A 19,933-nucleotide genomic window follows, 5' to 3' on the forward strand; every position below is an offset into this window, starting at 1 on the left:
CTTAGTTCAAACGATCATTGCAAACGTTGTGATAGGGATAGAGACGTGTGATTTTTGGTTTTACGAAGGTAATACAATAGAGAATAATACAAAGTAATAAAAACAACCGGTTATCGGGGCATTTTTTGGAGAAATTTATCAAATAACCAAAAAAACACGAATTTAAAAGCAGATTTTTTTCAAAAACTATCTTTTTTATTATTTGTTGGCCTTTTTTGTGTATTTTATGTATTTTTTTAGTATCGCCTGTTATTTAGCATTATTACAGTTTTTATTTTATCAGGATATATCGCTTAGTTTAAAAGTTATTACGTTTTCTTTACAATAAGTAATTGGAAGAAAAAAAATTCTATAAAAAATTAAAAAAAAATCTCAAAAATTTTTTGACCTCTTTTTTGTCGATAAAAATAGGTCTTATTTCATCTATTTTCATATGTACACTTTAACGTGACTCACACTGTATAGAGATTTTAGCTGGATTCCCAGGAATTATATCTTCAGTAGTTACATTTTTTCTTTATTTAGCAGCCTTGATGAGTTCGTCTCGTTTAGCTCGCCTCAGCAGTTTAACGACCACCGGTCGAGGTTTCCAGTCCCTTTTAGAAGCGCCTGGGTTTTTTTGAAAGCGGGGACCCACCCTCCAAACGTCGTCAATCTCAGAGTCCAACAGGTTAACTCCAAATTTTCTAACAACAAGGCTGATGGTATGTCGCAGGTTTTCACTGTCAGATTCCGTTATACCGTGGATTTCCAGTTCATTCCTCATAGTCAACTGCTCCTGCCCCGACACTTTCAGCTCAAGCTCTTCAATTGTACCTTTTAACTGCAGTATTTCCCGGTCCCTGCGGTCCACTTGTGCCTCCACATTGTTGAACCTGTGCAGCATTGAGGCGGGGACATCATTGGCTAGCTGTTTTTTTAGTTCCTGGACCTCAAACCTTAGGAGCCCAATTTCTGTACCCTGTTGTTTAAGCTCCGCAATCTCAGTTCGGAGAAGGCGAATCTCAGTAAGCAGCTCGGCGTAGTTTTCAGGAGCACTGCAAGAACCATTGGGGCTTTTTTCAGATTACCACGAGTCATATTGACGTTGATTGGCTCTGTCTTAGTGTAGGTGTTATTTAGGCCGAGGGAGCTACGGACTGGAGTCCCAGAGTTGTCGGTCTTTGGTAAGTTCGCCATGCATATAGGGCAGGACCAGCCAAGCTTGTGCTCGTCCGAGTATTCCTCAAATGCCTTGAGTGGAATGGTAAGACATTCCAAGTCAAACAGCTTTTTGCAGCCCTTACACTCCATGTAGTTCAGGGTTAGAATTGGTTTTCCACAAGCGTTGCAAGTTGTAGACATATTAGCTAATTATAATAAAATACTAACACCCTGTGTATGTATATATTTTGCAACTTAGCTGGAATCCGTGGAGTGAGCTGGATCGCCAAACTGAGTATCCGTTAGCCGGATCGCGGCGGTAGGCAAGATGTGTGAGCGTTAGCCGGATCGCGTGCGGAGAATCGATGAGTCACTGCAGCGAGCCAGTTGCGAGTTGAGTGAGACGTCAGTATTATAACGACGATTTGTTCGGTGTTTCTTGATTATATCTTCCAAACCCATCAAAGTACACAGATGAGGGTTTCACTAATAGCAAGACACTGGTACCCGCCGTCGAGTCGTGCGGATTCAAAGTTTAGACACACATTTTTTAACTTGTTTGGACGTGAATTCCGAGGAGCAAAACAAAACAGTTCCGTCGCTGACTACCGCTCGCGCGTCCCTCAGCTTGTCTTGCGCTGCTTCTTCTCAGCACTGGCCCATTTATTGTCCCGAAGCAGTGGTAGGGTTAATATTGGGACGTGTAAAAGCGCTTTTTTAAAGCCTATTTGCAAAAATAAATTAATTTTATGAATTTTATTTTACCGAGCCCACAGCGTGGTAGGGGTGGGGTTGCCCGCTCTTTTGTTTTTTACTACTACTACGCTGAATATTGTGTGCGGATTGGCTTGTCGTACAGGGGTACTACACGGTAAAATAAATCTCTTCGGCGAAAACAGGATAATTCAGATCGAACTTCACTTGGTAAGTTCGTTTGATCATATAAAATTTATTTAATAAAAAAATAAAAATAGAAAAAAAGTAAAATTTCATAAAGTTATAGGTGATTAACACATTGTAGGTGTACGGGGCACTTTAATACCCGTAACGCACGTTGAAGTAGTACATTAAAGGGGTGCAATATTCCCCGTGACGCACCAGTTTAAAGACCTTAGTTTTAAGCTCCCGCAGTAAACGTGTTAAACAATTTCATCAAAACTGTACAATACTTTTAGAGTGCAAGAGTAAAAAACATTCATCCTCAAAAACTTTGACCTCTTAAATATTATTGAATAATTAATAGTGCCATCAATTATCAATCGTTTCATAGTTATCATCAAGCATTACCTTNTCATCATATGACATGGATAGCAGCCTCAAAGTGACCGTGTACTTGGCTTGTTTTGTGGTGAGGTTTCTGATGTCACACAGTCTTGCAATCCTGTTATACACGAATGGCAACATGTAGCCGGGAAGACGCTGCGCAAAAGCGGATCTCACGTTAACAACTGGTACACTGAACACTCTCTTTTGAATCAGACCATTGTATTCTGGAGAGCTCAGAATTTTACGGTGTACCTTGAGAGTTGCTTTGAGTAAATAAAGTTGTCTAACACTAAGAATTTCTGCTTCGGCATATAATGCTTTTGTGGGATACAAGCATGGTTTCTTGAACATCACTTTTAACACGGCTCGTTGGGCTCTTTCTATGACCAACATAGCAGTAACACCAGATCCTCCCCAGATCGAAATACAATAGCTGAGCAGCGACTCTCCCAGACCCGTGTATACCAGGCGCAGCAGATCCGTGTCCGCAGAGCTCCTGAGCATCTTCATTACGTATATAAGTTTTCTAATCCGAGAAGCCGTTGCTTCCAGGTGTTTCTTAAATGTCAACTTTTCATCCAGGATCACGCCCAGGTACCTGATGTCTGCGGTCCTATCAATGCACTCACAGGAGCAGTTGTTCAGTAGGTCACATCCAGAGTGCAATCGTAGTTGTGTGGCACAGTCAGGCGCAGAGGATGCAGTTTTGTGGAAACACAAACACAAATAAAATGTCACTAAAATACTTTATAAAAATTTGTAATGAAAAATATACAATGGTAGGTGTTTTGTCTTTAGGTAGGTACTCGCATTAAAATGATCTTTGCAATAATATCGACTGGTTTTTGTAGATAACGATTTCTCCCTTTTCGTTAACTTACACCATTTATGTATTTATCAGCTTTTCTTAGCTTTAAAAGTAATTTTCTGGGGCACTAACCATTGTATTAGTATAAAAGGGTTACTATACAATATCTGCATGGTATTTTTACTCCATAATTCTATAAAACTCGAAATGACTGTACGAGTCTATGAGCGCGCGAAGGAGCAATGCCATCCCGGCGGAGGTAACGGGCGGTGTGACGTCACGCGCTAAACGGTCAAGTGCGAGTTGATTTTTAAAACATCCAACTTTGAATGCCCATAGAAAATTCAGTTTTTGAGATATCGAAAAAATTCTTTCACTAATATTTTTTATATTTTATGTTTCATCTTTTTACATTATAAAATAATTACACTCATCTTCCTCATTATGGCAGTATAAATTATACTGCTGCTCAAACTGCTCATGAATCGCAAGTGATGGTAAATGTTATAATTTTTTTACCATTACCCGAATTTTCAAATCTTTGATAGTTATTACAATATTGTTCGTAGAGTTTTAAAATGAGCAACCTCAAAGCCTCAAACCGAACTTGTACCAAACAACTGATCTTAAATGCAAATGAACATATTTTTTTTATGCTAGACAAGGCAGGTATTTGATCGCAATCGCACCTGGTGTGCATCTATTAAATAGATAATTCTCTAGAACTAGCTACACGAAAATTCCGAAGAAAATAATAACAAGCAGACAATAACGACCAAATAATTCGGAATGGTAAATCGCTTTATTTAACGCTATGTACATTTACAAATAATAAGTTCACTAGCATAATGATAATCGTCTTATATCCGGCTAAGCCAGTCAGCGTAATGTAATCAAGATTACGTTGCTCGGAGCTCGTTTGAAAAAAGTTAGAACATCAAAATTTATTCTAATTGACGCATCTTGATTTAATCTTGAAAATCGGCTTAGACCGTCCACTGTGTGACCTTGGAGCTACAAAGAGTTCGCCGAGCAACCAAATGTTAATTAATTATTTATAACATAACTCGTTTGGTGAGTCGTGGCTAGCGTGTTGATTCTCCACTCGACAGCGATCCACGACCAATAAGTAATATTGATTCGTTTCGATGTAAAAAAATGTTCAATTATAATAATTTCGTGGAACGATGATTCAGCATTAGTTGAACTATTGTTTGAGGAAATATCTGAACAAGACACATGTCAGTCTTAGCGCGTTGCGTGCGATCTTCGCATATACAATTTGAAAATTAGTTAAAAATATATGTTATGAAGACATCACTGCGGATTCACGGTATGTTTGCCGCAGCGTCGTGACACACGCCACCGCAAATGCATCGAACATGCACTCTGTCACGCGACCCACTGCAGTGATACCTATCACGAGTTCACATATAGTTTTATAGGCTCAAGTTGATAAAAATATAGTTTATAAAAATATACACGCAATCCACGCATAAATAAATTATACACAATTCGAAATCGTGTGACCATCTGCACCACGTTAAAAGCTGTTTCATGTATAGTCTGAATAGATACTTATTATTCCTCTTGATATTCCTCCGCTTAGAAGTTAATAAAGTAATATTAATGTATGCACAAGCAAGTACTCAAGTTCGTGTTTAATGGTAAAACTTTGATTAAATCAATAAAATCACTGATTGAATATTCCCGCTGCAGCTACTTGATTAGTTGAAAGTTATAAAGCAAGATGTTTAATTACAACGTGTAGACGCATGATTTTTAACAAATCATTACCAGCTATTGGTCTATGTAATTAAGCAGTTGGGAAAAGGCGCCATTTACGCAACGCGATCAGGCGGATAAGGGCTTGCCGAGCGTCGACCTTCGAATTTCCTAACACTTTCGAGTCGATGTATCATTTTGAGATCATTGTAATTGCTGCTGGCGTAAGAAGATTTATTTTGATGATTTTGTCCGAAAATAAAACGCCTTGTGCAACTTTCAAAGATACTGACTTCGATTCTGCGCGACTTTTACCACGTGCTACGATGTGAATGGTATATGTATTGCGGCATATTAGAACAAGCTGAGAGCTTTTCTGACTGCATTATTTTTTCTCCTAACTAAAATCCGTTTAAAGGTTTATTAAACTATGCTAAGTGGTGCGGTTGAACACGGAGTTTTTATGACAACCGGAAACCTTGACATATAGGAGCCGCAAGTATCTTCAACAAAACAAATGAATGATACCCATCAGACATTTGGCCACATTTCGGACGTTGCACGAAATAACGATAACGACTGAGATTGTAGGCGCGGCTGTCTGTGTATCCCGGAAGTGATCTGTGAAGGTCGCTCGGCGACACGGCGGCCTTGCCGGCGGCTGTGCTACTTTCTCTGTGCAGTTGAAAAGCCCACGTGCGTTGTGCGTTACGTACCGCGAAACAATGCCCGTTGCTCCGCTGTCGAATAAAGAGATTCTCAACATTTTGGGACAAAGCCACCCACTTTTTCTCAGACTATTTTGATTGGAATAAATATTTCGAGAATGGGCGGATCGTTTTAGAAATCTGAACGGGTACCATTAGATCTTAAAGATTTAGCTAAGCTAAAGCTTCTAGTGAAGCACACGCATAGCCATGTTTGGCGCCAGTGCGCCAACCCAGAGGCACGGTTACACCGACGCAGTCTTCGAAACAGCTGACATAATCATCTGAAATTACTCGGTTTCTATATGTAAGCCACGCAAGGACAATTCAGATTACATAGCTGCGTCTTCGAATGGCATTGTTAATAACAAACAAAGCCTTGGTCTCGGATTGTGACCACGGGACATTCTCTTTCCATAGTTGTTATGACCCACTCAGTTTTGTAATGATGATACCATTAGGTAAACAACCATAGCTATAAGAAATATACGAATGGCCGTAGTTCTACAATTAAGCATTACTACATCCCAAAATAAAACGTGGGTTTAAAGTGTTTCCGTCATTGATGAATAACACTAATTTAAAGCCTGAAGCATATTATTTTTAATTGCATTGGGTTTTTACATTCATAATTATAAAGCAACAAATGACCAATACGAATTCGGCTACCACATCATGACGCATAATAGCTACTGAATACTTCCGAAGTCATACATTTTGTACATCACATTAGTCTGTTTAGGCATGTTATTGGTCCCAGACGTTTAGTCAGTCTAATTGTTCTAGTGTGACGAATAGAACATGAAGCGGCAATTTGAATGCATGCATAGCAATGTCGTGTTGGCATTCAGCAATTTGTATTATAATACCTGCATTGCGGCCACCGAAATGTAGACCCATTACCTAATAACTAACCACACACAATAAACCGCCAGTGTTGACCACATCGAGGTGTGAAAAGTGGGGGTAAGCTTGATCTTATAGGTGTTACCTTTGTGTAAATATGAACCGTGGCCGAAATCGATTTTCGCGTATAAACGTTAACGCATAATGGAGGAAATCGAAGGTTGTCGGAACGCAATGGTGGCAGTTGCAGGCGAGGTTTCAGCAAGTGCGGTACGTGCCAAGGCGGCAACCGTCTATGGTTGGGCAACGTTTTCACAATTCCGCTGAAATAGTGGATTAGCAACATTTGCCACGCGGCCGATACGCCTACCCACCGTTGCGGATTATTGCTATAGCGGTTAAATCTGCATTTTTTGCATTCGTTTTATATGCTACTGGAATACACGTTGAATTTACTGAGTAAAATAAATTACTGCGTCCGATGTTTCTGGGGCATGTCATCAGAAATTTATCAGCGATATTAATTTTTAATTTCGGCTACCGGTCAAGACACCTGATCCTCGAAAAGAAAAAGTTACTCACTTATCGCATCAAGCTCGAAAGTGGCGTAAATCTTACCTGCAACAAACGGAGGGGACACATCAATAAAACTGTCAACAATTTAATAAGAACTGGAATATAACTACGTTTAAACACTAACAAGAACCTTTAACAGTGTAAGAACAGTTGCAGACTTGCAGCTAGGATCTCGAAAATAAAGGGTCTTGTTATAGATGCATGCAATTGATGGCTACAAGAAGTTGGTAAAGATGGAAATTACTTCGAGATTACTTTGAAATAAATCCTATCAAGATAACTATTTTGCTGTTTGTTTTGGTTTGTAATTCACTAGTCAATAAATATTGAATTCAATCAGCTGTGTTTAAGGCCAGGTTTTATCAGAAGACAAACTTGCGCCGGGTCGGTAGGTGTGAACCGGTGGTCGGCCTTCGAGGGGCAGCGAACGGGCTCATCAGCGAGTCGGAGACGCTCACCGCGTTTCATAAACATCATTAATTGTCCTATTTTTGTAATACTAATAATATTCATTATGTTGATGTAAATGCCAACTAGTTTTTTTGGAAATATAAGCTCCAAATTGGTTTAAGTTTTTGTTACTTGATGCTGTAAAACACTATAAAGTTTCGTTTATTTTTGTAATAATCAAATCAACACATAGATGAAAAAACATTCTATTCAAACAACGTGATTAGGTACGCACTACGCTCCGTAAAGTTTTTGAATGGAAGTTCTTCAAAGTTGTTTTTAAATGTCAACCTAGACGTCACAGAAATCCATATCCTCTTACCTTCTACGTAAACTAGCCATAGTACATGATGCCAGAAATCAGTGGTTTTTCAATTATAGGCACAACAACGTCTACAACAAGCCTAAAATAACGTTGTCCCCATTCGAAGCAAATGATATGATTGGGGCTCAATTATTTCTGTTGTGTGCAATGAATCGAGGATGACAGATCGCGGCAACATTGTTGCAGGTTTCGTTGGAGTACAGTCGACGGAAACGACCCAATGTGCGGGACACATTGTGCGAATGCGAGTGGCTGGACCTCGTCTCCGGGCTAATTACTTGTTATTATGTCTCCACGCAACAGATGTGCAACATCCGCTCATAACTTGCTCCTTTTTTGACGTCTCGCTCGCTACTTGCTACGAAACTAGTCAAATGCCATTCAATTCGCATCGCAAACAATCACACAACGAAAACTCAAACGTATTGCAAGTCGCCTACGCGATTTTAAGAAAACAAAAACAAATCATATTCACTGAATGCTGTGGGTGTTAAATCATACAGTGCGCTTGGTAGACGTTGCGAACCGTGAATAAATCAAATTATTTATGTCTATTTCTTTAAAGTACAAAAACATTACATGCATAATGGGGACATTCATGACACAAACAATAGAACGATGAAAACTTATTGTAGTACCAAAAAGACGATGTTTCGATAAACTAAGCGAGAAACTTACAAGCTATGCAAATGTAGAATTTTTGTTTAAGAATAAACGGCTACTACAAAGAGAGCGGCAACGAAGGTAGACTATTAATCTGAAGGTAGTCCGAATGCGTAGATTAAACGATAGGTCGGATGGGTTAGTAGCGAGAGTCCATAACAAAAATAGAGAACAAGCGATTACGTCTAGTTTCACTTTCGAAGGAGGCGCGCTCGCGATGCATCGAGCACTCGGCGTGGCCTCGTAGTGCAGTTGCATTATTATTACATTGTGCAAAGATGCAGCGCTACCTCGCTAGAATACGTTTACTATGATACTCGCACTGCCTACATACCCGTAAACGAGTTAGTGTTAGGTAATCTTTACAAAGTAAAAGATTACGATACTTTGACAAAATATTTTGCCATTATGAGTTGCTCAATTAGACGAATGATAAAATGAATAACCTATTGCATTATTATTGATAACTTTAATGACGGCAACAATATCACTTTCATATCTCGACAGCACATCAGCACAACATCAGTCTGGATATTATTTTCCAAAATTGCATCTATTACAACTAAATAAGATGCCACAGTATTTAACTTGATGTGTCAAGGTGTTCTCGTACTTTCTTCATTAAAATTATTATAATCTGATAATAATTTTCTTGGTATTCACCTCTAATTAAATTCGATTATTTATTACGGTACTTCTCGGCCTTATCTTTTGTTTTAAGAAAAAGTACCTATCACCATTACGGAGCTCAATTAAGATTATTATCAGTGTTAGCATAGAATGATCATTACCGTGTGAATTTACGACATGTGCATACCAGCGCTCATTGCAGCAATTCAGAGAAAGACTCGGAGAGGCGGATGTGGTAGTTAAACGATTATTATTTTTAGCCGGCCGTCGCCAAGATACTAATAATATTGTAAATAAAGCCCGGCGACGAAATATGTATAATACAAGTTGAACAAACTGCCGTTAACGAGCGCTCGAGGAAACTGTATCAGCGGCCAGGTCATGGCTTGATAACTTCTGAACCTGCTGTGGTCTAGTTTTGGATAAGTTATCGCCGATACTTGCGTCACACATTGTTTATTTTTCGTTCAGTCATTTTTAATTAGACGGCAGAGTTATGAGCAAGAAAAGTGGAGGTTAGGTAAGCGTTTGATTGTGAAAACTGATAATTAGAAAGAAAGGTAGCTAGGTTAGTTATCGTGGTCGTTTTCCATGGGTATCGGGCGCTGGGCGCCGGAGCATGGCCGACGTCATGCCATAGACCACCCCACTTGTCACGGTGATGCCCCTCGCCATCGCCAGGGGTTCAGCGGTGGCGTAACGTGTTACGAAATGTTTCCATTGTGAATGTTTGCGATTTGCATTGTCACGACTGCGTCGATTGTCGCGACCCTGTCATTAAAGGGTGCTCAAGATTTCTGTAGTGTTATCTTTGAATAGACTCGATACGTAACCGACTGTTCAAAACTATAATAGGCTAGTTGCNCAATTCGAGATCCGCCGATGTTTTACACGTACACTCGCAAGCACCGCCGACGTAAAACTAGTTCTGCCTCTTTCACACAATATGCATACATGAAAAGCGAGACTAGTGAAAGAGACCGAAGTATGCGTTGCTCTGCCTTTACTAAGAGATAGGTCACTTTATCTATACAGGGATATAGAGCATGCTTTATAAGGTCAGTTTATGGTGAAATCGAGAGAAACAGGAATTTTGAGTTAAGTCACTTTCATTCTAAGGGTGCGACATGTAAAGTGCCCCATAAGGGGCTACCTTTTCTTTTTTTATTATTTTCTATTGACGTTCATAAGTGCCACTTGTGGTCTAAACTGAATAAATATTTTTGATTTTGATTTTGATTTTATTAGTACTCACAAGCAAACTTCCATCGCTGAGGGTAGCCGAGCACGACCCCCTTCTGGTGCGGCACCGCGCACTGGTACACACCCTCGGTGCCGTTCCTCTTACGAGTCACCTCCACGCCATCTGTTAATCTGGACACATAAACACCTAGTTAAAAACGCTCATTGGTAAACATTGATTTAGTCTAAATTAGTTTAAAACAAAAAAAAATTGAAACACCACGTTGGGCGCCAAAACTAAGCACCATTTTGTCGCTAACACCCTTAGTAATAAATACGTGTAAATACTCTTTACAATTACACGCGCGTTGAAAACCTTTTTAAAGTGACGTTTAATATGGATATGTTATTTTAAACTACCGTTTTTTACCGTTTTCTAAGCTCTTGCGGCCTGTATCTCACCTGATGGTAAGTGATGATCAGGTAAGTTTAACGTGTGTGTAACTTTTTATTAATATAGGGGTAAGTGTACAAATAAAAGGTCAAATAATGTTATTTGCTGCTAGTTTTTAAGCAGATAATCTAAAACCAACGTCGGGAATTTTGGGTTTTAGAAAATTGGCGCCCAACGTGGAGTTTATTGTCATCTGTCGAGTTTGTGTTTGTGCTTAGTCCGACTGCCTGTGAGGTTGCGGATGCCAAAAACAAGCTTATTTCACAAACCAAAACGTTCGTAAGTGACATAGGTTTCGCACAAAATGTTATTTTTCATTGTTTCCGTCTCTAAAAAATATTGTCTTGACTGTTCCATAGGGTGTATCTACGAAACAGTTAAATCTTTTACACTACAGACTTTTAGTCGGCTGATAGTTGGGTCGGGTTGTTAAGTAGTATGAACATGATCATATGATAATCAGTATGAAAAATGCGCTCATTACACCGATTTGGTATCGATTCTTCATACAAATTGGAAGCCGAGTAAACGCACAAAATACTTAAGTAACTAAACTAAACTATTAAATTCATTAATCGTCTATTTAAGAGGCTAGTAGCCTAAAAAAATTTTTTTAGTCCGTAATGTTTAATATCAAAAAATATTGGACACGTATATTTTTATTTGTCAAACTAACAAATAATTACATAGTTATGGTGCGTTGAAGTTGCGCACGACGTCACAACGTGCGGCATTTTTAAGCAAGCGTTGACGTCACGGGCCTCTTCTTATGAACTTTGGGGCGCTTTATCTCTTTAAATTTTCATTAGTTTGAAAAAGTGAAAAATACGTGTAGAATATTTTCTGATAAGTTAACTGACGGACTAATTAAAACTCTTGCTTTTTGACCCAGGCAACATCCCCATTTCCGGCAAAGTTATTTTTAATATAGGTTTTATAAATAGGGGAAACGTGGAAAGTTTAAACCGAGTTAATTAATGATATCTACATAATGTATGTCGTAAATTAAAATTCCAATAAAAACCACATATTTCAGTGTTGAATTAAATCACAAAAAGTATGATTTTTGAGTCTGAATCATACGTAATGCAAGTAAGGTAATTGTAAAGTAACGGCTATCGGGTTTCTTTTTATTACGATGCGCTGCAATATTTCACGTAGTGGTGCATTTCACGGACCCTTGGGCACGCAGGTACGTTCCGCTGTTGCACAGCGATGCACCGCCGCTGCACCGATTCGATACTGCACAAGGGTTACCAGTACACCCGCAGATTTTTACCCGATGTCTGGTGAAAAGTCAAGTGAAATGTGACATGTCCCAAAGATCAAAACATAAATTTATAAACAAAGCTTTAAGAAATCTTTTTACTCATGCATGTGGCTAAAGATAGCCAAAAAAGTTGACAGTCATGAAAGACAAATTGGAGAGGTAAGTTAAATTCTAAGTAGGCCTATCTTAGACACCGCTTAATCTGATGAACACCTAGATTCTCCGGTGCGTGAATTAGGATTAGAGATCTCAAATGAGGAGTGTTTTAGGAGCTGGCATCCCTGTCACAGCATACTGCACGGCATTGTTGCACATAATGCAGTTAGGGCGACCGCCACCTGTTCACGACCTGTTATGTTAAAGTCGCCAACTAGTCAACTTATCGGTCCGTGAAATCAAAACAAAAAAAGTTCCTCTACCAAGAACGTAATCGCAACTTTTACGATAGGGCATTTCATATAAAATAATTTAATATAGTTCTATTAAACTTACTAGTTAGTTAGACGATAACTTCAAACTTTTGCCGAGAAAGTTAACCTCGACAAAAATACGTAAATAACTTAAATCATTGTAAATAGACCGAGTACAATCTCTTTATTGCATCATTTATTATACTTTTCGTTAGTTAACTGGAGCTATGTTAGGAATATTTAGTCTTTAGTCTAGTCCATCTTACTTTAACAGTAACTCTAAAAATAACCGGTGTTTATTGTATGGAATTTGACAGATTTTTGACGTTTGTTTAAAGTCAAAGTAAGATGGTGCAACTCAGCCTTAAAGTTTATCTTTGACATTTATCCACAGAAGTGTAATCATGATGTTATATTCAAGTCTAGTATGTATACTTGGTTAGTAACAACACTAACAACGCGAACGTTAACATTACGTAGGCTTTGTCGTAGTTTTTGTACCAGTCGGTCAAACCACGATTAAGTCATGCTCATTGAAAATTTAGATTCTAAAGCAGAGTGCTCACGATTGAAAGATAAATCTCATGTTATATTATTATGTACTTATTATCATAAATATACATAAAAGTAATATAGGATACTACCTACAACCAATACAGTACTTTATGGGTTTCAAAGAAGCAATAATTTTATAATTTATTGAACTCATAGCCTTTTTCTAAGTAAATTAAAATCGAAAATTCGCATTTCGAATGCATAACGACGTTTTAACTGCTTTTGGTACAATTACAATTCCCATAACATTCACCTTACGACTCACATTAACAGGCACAAAAAAGACACCGCACCGTCAATTAAGTGCCGCGACGCACTCGAATAAGCAAGAGCAGCAGTTAACAGAAGAATTATTTCAGTCGTCGGGTAGTAATTAAAATTTATAGTGCGTGTGCCCCCAGCTTAGGGAGGCGACCGACGCCTCGGCCGCGCGAGCAGGAAGCGGCCTGACTGCCTGAGACCTTGCGAAGTTCAACGCCATTGGCGATGACGATGCCCACGCGCACTCTTCCTACCTCCACGACATTTTATAACGCTTCCTGCTTCAGGAGAAAACTGACCTTTCAACTTTGCCCTTAGCATATTTGCGACATATCAGATGTTGCGTTTGCAAACATGTTTCATAAAATAACCGTTTATAGCTTGCCCGTTTCTTCGCTAATCGTCGCATTGCTAAAGCTAGTGTTAGGACATGACTATAATACACCTATATCGAGTGTGCCTAACTAGCATGTCGTAATGAGGAATCAGGCAGCTTTTATTGCAAAGTACTCGAAGCTTTGCTTCATCCATAAGCTGTAAGTAAACTATTTGAACTTAAAGCACATTAGTAAGACTACCGTCTACCAACCTGACAACGAAGTCTCGGTCAAAATATTTTAAGAATATTTTTAACGCTATCGATCTTACACACGTGCAAAACGTAGTGTCCGAAATTGGGCACGATGGATGTGCAGCAGTATGACACGAGTTATGTAAACGACCGAACGACACTGACCTACCGGCCGGTCGCGCCACTTTCCTTTCTTATTGACACACAATCTATCCATAGGCTGTTTGCACACTCATTATTATTGTCAATAAATATTTCAACGCCGCCGGCACAAATTAAAAATAACAAAGTGATTTGAAAAAGAATGAGGGGCAATTAACTTCCAGTTTTATTTCGCTCACCAAACCCGAATATTAACGATTGTTAGATTGCAATTTCATAAATATTATTATTAGCCGTGTGGTGACGGCAGAGTAGAATACATTTGTCACCAACCCCTACTCTTCCCGCGGGTGTCGTAAGAGGCGACTTAGGGACTACACATCAAACAGAGAATGGGCAGCAGCGCTCTCTGAAAAACATCAATCTTTTAAACTGCGATCTCCAACCCGCCTGCCAAGCGTGGAGATTATGGCAAAACCCTCCACTATAGTGGAGGAGGCTCATAGTCCAGCAGTGGACTGTAAAGGGCTGTTGATGATGATTATTAGCCCTGTCTTCCCCGATGTTAACGGCTTTATTTCAGCACTTAAAAATAAGTTATATTCTTTGTAGGTACGAATTATGTTTTTAATTTAATCAATAAACGAATTTACCACTTCTTAAGGTTCAGCCAAACCAACGATGGCGATCAGTAGAAATCAGTACGATCGCCATCGCCATCGCCATCGCGCATGGGCTGCACGGCTATAAAATGCTACTCCGACAAACGTTACTTCGACATTACGTTACTCCGACACTACCTGCTCTACGACTGTACCCGAGCTTCAATCAAAATAAAGAGATTGAGATTTTTCTGGAATTTGTGTCTAGCGGCTAGACATAAATTCCAGAAAAATCTCAATCTGCTACTCTTTTTTGATGTCCTCTTTAAACTAAGATGGTAAGACGAACAGTTAGTGAATGATGATAGTAATCAACAAAACGATTACTATGACGCTTACGAATATAATAAAACTGAAGCGGCTTAACCCTGTCCTGTAGGCCTTTTGATGTGCTGTAGATTGTACAGTAGGTAGCTGACACAACACAACCATGGTTGCCGGTCAGTGGGTGGCAAGGCTGCAACTGTTGCAAAATATTACACGGCAATTAGGAACTCTACGTGACGTAGATCTTAATGAGGCACTTGGCCACTTTGATATTACTCACGAACAAGACAGCGAGAGGAATAATAATAATGTTATGATTATTAAATATAATACACACCGCGTCATGCCAGTTAAATGTCTATGAAGCTCACTGTCTATTCTTTTCCTGTTTGTCTTAAAACCAGCTTGTCATGTAGAAATAAATTGATAATTACATACAATTATTGTTCTACCTATTGGATGAGTAAGCAAGTAAATAGATATAGGACAATTTAAATGTCGAAGTCGGATCCATTACTAAGTAGCTAGCCGTGAGTTTTAATACAATGTATCAGGTCAGGTGACACATCCAAAACGCACCGCATGTCTGATAGCGTTCGAATTGCGCAGTTCGTTTTAAAATTCAAAATAGACCCGGCAACGTACCACCCGTCCTTGTTATTTTAATTAAATGGGTATGTTAATCAGCAGGAACATGCTAATAATTAATTCGACTGCCCTATTTAACTACTTACATAATTCCAATTGTTCCTCATTGTTTGAAAAAAAAACGACACCACTCTTTTGAGAAACTTGAATTAGATATAGGTGGGAAATAGAAAATGAGGTGAAACTTCTATGTAGGTTACTAACTAAACCGCAAAAAAGTAGGAGTGTTACTCAACATTAGTTTTTTCGCGGTTAGTGGAAAGTTGAGCTAGGTCATGAGATTGGGCAATTTTACAAACATTTCAACTACTTATCGTGCATAATGAATGTAATATGTGGCATGGTTGCCAAAATAAAGCAACTGGAGTGATGTAGAAAATACTTGATCGAGAGATGTGAGTAGTTCTCGTTCTTATTAGTGTGTATGGTGGTACCATAAAAGTGAAAGAGTTCGAAAGTTCGCTTCCTGCACCGAGTGCATAAGATATCGCGGCACGCGCGGATTATAATCGCGCTGTAATACCTAACTCCGCGTTTGTGCAACGCGCTTATGCAAACTGCAATCGTGCGAATCATGCGCAACGTGTGACGCGCCTACTTGTATGTTAAAACAATCCTCGACTCCAACACTTCGACATGCCTCTCGCTGACAACGGATAGGCCTTATTGGCGACATCGCGTACTGAGACGGCTTCTCGAATTAAGAACTCTTACACACCGTGAAATGACAAAATATTGGACATCGCAACAAATAAGACACGCTTAAGAGCCGTGCTATTGTTAGAAAGTCACATTAAAGCCTTGTTTAATGGGTAATTGCCGGCGATGACCTGCGTGATTATTGCGTTTGACTTTTCCTGTTTAATTTGTCACTGGTTTAATCTTGATTGCATAAATTGCAGTGGCACGAGTTTCCACGTTGCACAACGCGTTGTGGTGCATCTGTCTCCTGCGCACGTGGTTTATACGGTTATTAAGCATCGATAAGGAGGTTGTGAAACGGCGCCAGCGGTGTTGCGGCGCCGGGGCGACAGAGCCTCTCCGGTCGGCCGTATCATTACGAAACAAGAAAAGAAAGTTAAGACTGTTTCGACTCAGAGAATGTCGCTCCATCGCCTTGCCTGCAGTACTGTACGGTACTAAATCCCGGCATTCTGACCGATCCGTGACGTAATCGAGGCTTTACATCGACTTGCACTTTTTGTTTGTTTACACAGATCTGGCACAGACGCCCCCGTGTTCTCCATTCGGATTGAGAACAGTATCTCATTACTTCGGATATCAGAGTTCATACTTATGCTGTTATTGTGTAACACATTATCATTTACACCAAAACAACGTGGTCTTGGAACCGGTTACGTGAGATCAATTGAGCTTTGTAAGTCAGCTAGCAACACTATCTTGAAGCTTTTCAATTAGGTTCTTACAAGCATTTTATTTCACTCGCACAAAGTTAAAAGAAAGCACTAACATAATGCATAATTTAGTCCTTTTAATGATATAACTAATTGCAGCAATAATAATTTGACTCCGCATATACAATACTTTAATTACATATTAAAACATTAAAATAGACCAGTATATGAGACAGTGACCCCGTTTGGTGAACTCAACCAGAATATTAAATGTTGTTTTGCTATTGCGTAAGTTGTGTGTTCTTTACGAGCAATTATGTAAAGCGGTGGATCAGGCAGAAGTAGGCGAGGCGAGAGGCGGCCGTTGCCGTGGTAATGGTAAAAGTGTTACGCGGTGTGCTCGATTCTGCGCGCGCGCTGTGATGCAAGAGCGCCGCGAATGTGTGCCAAAACTGCAGTCGAGCCTTCGATATTGATGTCGAGATAAACACGCACCACGCTAATGGCCACATTAAGCGAGATCCATGCCTAGATGCAGCTTATTAGACTCTAAACGACTACGAACAGTCATTTACCTGGTAAAGCTAAAGGTTCCATGAAACGGGAACAAAAAGGCAATAGTAATTGGGACCAAGGTCAACAAGCAATAATCAAAGAAAAGAAACATTTATTAGAGCTGATTCAAAATGGAAGATGCACAAGGTTATGGAACTTTAAAAGCATTGTAATACGAGTAGTATGTAGATTCTATTCACAAAATAAGCAAAAGGCTTATTAAGAGAATAATCAAAATGGCCGTTGGAATCTCTGAATAACGAGACCATACCTTTGTAGCGAGCATAAAATATACTGGCCATTAGGAGTTACACCATATTTGTGAGATATCTACCCGACGGGATCGTCTCGGCATTCATACAAAGCAATAGTAAATTGCTATATTCTTTTGCAAAAGGAACTATGCTCGTTGTTTCTTTTGATGCGCGAGTTGATAGGGTATAATTAAAATCGAAGTAGCCGGGTGGTGTTTCTAGAATCTGTTATGTAAATCAGTTGTACAGCAGTCTAGAAGTAGAGGTAAATAGGCACATTGTTATTTACCACAACACTAATGTTCCGAGCGCTTATCAGCCGTCAGATAAGATACAGTACAGTACCCTTTTGTTTATGCACTGCACTCCAGCCAACATAAGACCTTAGATAATGCATTATCTATAATACATAAGTACGGTAAGTTGTATTTGCTTACTCACTCAGCACGTCTGCTCTTTGTCTGTTTAAAATTATATTTTCAAAGGTTCTATGCAGAGTTTACTTTCAGGAGTCTCGACAAAAGGTTAAAAACACATACAAGGACACGTCTGTATAATGTATAGATAATGTTGCGGTTTACTCATGGATAGCTACATCAGTAAATATAAACACTAAATCTTTAGTTAGAGGATTTAAATTTTAATTTAGATTAAAATGTAGGCTCTTGAAAGAAGCAAATAATAATTCAAATATCGATCGATATCTTTAATCGTACTATTAGCGGACGAGTTGTTATTATTTTGATGTTCGATAAGTAGCACATTGACTTTACGATATCATTCGATGTGATGCATTATATTGTTTCCTAATCGTGAGATTAAATTTAATTTGTGTTTATCTGCAATTAGTGAGATATAAACGGAGTGTATATTTCTTATTGTTACTGTTGTTACAATGTGCAATAAAGTTACTTATTACGTATTCTAACAGGGTAACGTGTTGTCTATAAAATTTGCTTTACCACTAATTGAAGCTTTATTTTTAGAACACAGTCACAACTGTGAAACGCATATGAAGATAACAACAGACCGGATATTGTGTGGTCCATGCTATGGTTATTGAGGAGTGAAACTAAATGAAGCAACATTAAAATGTACAAAGACATCATTGGAAAATAAATGAGCTGGCTTGTGGGCGGTGACACGTCCACAATGCCGCTTGGCCGGCATTGAACCCTAGCATTTGCTCTGCCGAAACAATTAGCAACGCGCCGCGAATCTAACGAGACTATTTACTAACACAACGTTTTTATCTGCTTAGTACCTACTATGGATTTCAATTTACATCGCAACTGCCTTACCAACGTGATGACCTTCACCACAGGACTTGTTAAATTAGCAATGACATTATAAAATTTAATTTGGGTTTTAATTATTTCTTAAGATACTTGTGAAGCTCCTAAATGACATTTCGTCTAGATAGAACATCTCAGTACAAATATTTGTAAGCATGATTTTGAATTTTAAAGTTTATCGCAAATACGAATCGAGATCGAGTATTCTGCATTTGAATATTGACCCCGTTTTACCTCACGAAATAACTATTCGTTTTTTTAAGTTACTAAACAGCACTCATTCTTGATGAAAAACCTGTTTACTTTAATGACTTACAGAAATAGCTATGAGCCAACAATGATAATGTGTCGACCCGTACAATTCTAAGGTCAGGCCGTTTTATTACCATATCACTGAATACAGAAAACGCGAACAGTTTCAAGATTGTCAAAATATTTTCACAATAGAAAATGAGACTATCATTTTCATTGTTATTCTCTTGTGTGAACTGCAGACCTACACGTTCATAGAGATAGGTACTGGCTTCCATTCGTTCGTATAGACGATAGACAAGCCTTCAATTATTTTAAATTATCGACTGTTTCCTACAAAGTAGCTACGTTTTCCAAGACTGTCAATTGATCATTTACAAACATTTGGTTAGCTGTCTGAGTAAATTAAATTAAATTCAGCAATGACTTGAGTTTAGCAGATAATTAAGATTCACCGCAATGTGGGTGGCAAGGCGATTGCCGCAACTTCTTATGACAGGGTCGTCGTGTGAAACCTCCATCTACGTTAATTCAGCGTCTAGTGTCTCTGCGAGCGAGCCTCGGCGCATAATGGCATCTCTAAGTTGAGCAACGGATCTCCAAGGTGAGCTACATATTAAAACTAAACAATATTCACGCATGTTTGGAAAGCGCGATACCTTGAATAGTTGACCACACATTGGTCTTGCTGCGGGTGTCAC

General features: G+C 39.0%; 1 protein-coding gene across 3 annotated transcripts in view; it reads right to left on the reverse strand.

Annotated features, from left to right (window-relative positions):
* The window catches only part of Tis11 (Tis11 zinc finger protein), a 43,379-nt gene that overhangs the window by 17,417 nt on the left and 6,029 nt on the right, over positions 1 to 19,933 (reverse strand). Inside the window, exon 2 of one of the 3 annotated variants that reach the window (XM_028300736.1) lies at positions 7,078 to 7,113. The exons of the other annotated variants lie outside the window; for them this stretch is intronic. The gene's annotated coding sequence lies outside the window, so the exon portion shown is untranslated. The remainder of the gene's footprint in view (positions 1 to 7,077; positions 7,114 to 19,933) is intronic. 3 annotated transcript variants of the gene reach the window in all.

This window comes from Ostrinia furnacalis, unplaced genomic scaffold (assembly GCF_004193835.3).
Source record: "Ostrinia furnacalis isolate ACB-3 unplaced genomic scaffold, ASM419383v2 OfSCF0780, whole genome shotgun sequence".
Taxonomy (NCBI): domain Eukaryota; kingdom Metazoa; phylum Arthropoda; class Insecta; order Lepidoptera; family Crambidae; genus Ostrinia; species Ostrinia furnacalis.